The 1,080-nt window shown below is 35.7% G+C and overlaps 1 non-coding gene across 1 annotated transcript; it reads right to left on the bottom strand.

Annotated features, from left to right (window-relative positions):
• Positions 1 to 233: 233 nt before the first annotated feature.
• LOC132440114 (small nucleolar RNA SNORA66) lies at positions 234 to 366 on the bottom strand. The gene has a single exon (XR_009522519.1). It is a non-coding gene; the product is annotated as a small nucleolar RNA SNORA66 (small nucleolar RNA).
• Between the last annotated feature and the right edge of the window lie 714 nt (positions 367 to 1,080).

Raw genomic sequence — 1,080 nt, 5'->3', positions numbered from 1 at the left:
CCAATTAAAAAAATTTTTTTTACTTGTTCAATAAGTTTATTACTGTCTTTATCTGAAAAATCTTCATAGAAATTGTGGTTTGGTTTATTAACTCTCAGCAGCCCATTCCTGAGCTCTAAGGAAGCTTGCCTTCTTCTTAGCTACCCGATCTTTCTTCTGGGCAAGTGACATTTTGGGACGGTTCCACCTGTTCTCTTCCTTAGCCTATTAAAAAATGCAGTAATTGACAGTTACAATGTACTGGGATAGAATGGGCCACCTCTGTAGCATCCAAGGCTAATACATTTCTATCACCACAATTACTTTAGCAAACCTGGTTCCCCTCACCTCTGCAACATCATGCAGAGCTAGTGATCGAGTTTGCACCCAATTTAAATTTAGTTACTATTTCTGCCTTAAAAAATGCATAAAATGTACCATTTTCTCTATCATAAAATTCTTTATTAACAATTATATTAATTAACTCCTGTATTCCCAATTCAACTGCCTTCTAACTACTGTTAAGTTCTTGGTTAATGCATTTTAAATATATCCATATGAATTCATACATCTTTCCTATAATTTTTTACATATACACACACTAGGTATTTTACTGCAATGTATTTTATTCTCATTGTGTTCCTTCTCCTTAGGTAAATATATATTTATACAAATCAAATTGTAATTTTAACTACATTGAAGAAGATTGGAAATCTGGTCCTCCCAGCAACTTGGAGAGGTTTTTACTTTAGGCCCAGGGCATCATTTTTTTTTTTTCACTAGGCAGAAATTTCATTTTAATATGAATATAAAATTATTATTATTATTATTTTTGGCTGCACCACATGGCATGCAAGACCTTAGTTCCCCAGTCAGGGATTGAACCCATGCTCCCTTCAGTGGAAGCGCGGAGTCCTAACCACTGGACCACCAGGGAAGTCCCCACGAATATAAAATTATACAGAGGTAGTACTGAGTGTTTTAGTCTGTTGGGGCTGCTATGCAAACTACCACAGACTGGATGAATTATAAACAGCAGAAATTTATCTCTCACATTTCTGGAGGCTGGGAAGTCCAAGATCAAGCTGTCAGTAGATTCAG

Source organism: Delphinus delphis, chromosome 16, assembly GCF_949987515.2.
Source record: "Delphinus delphis chromosome 16, mDelDel1.2, whole genome shotgun sequence".
NCBI lineage: Eukaryota > Metazoa > Chordata > Mammalia > Artiodactyla > Delphinidae > Delphinus > Delphinus delphis.
This window is presented reverse-complemented; position numbering and strand designations above follow the sequence as displayed.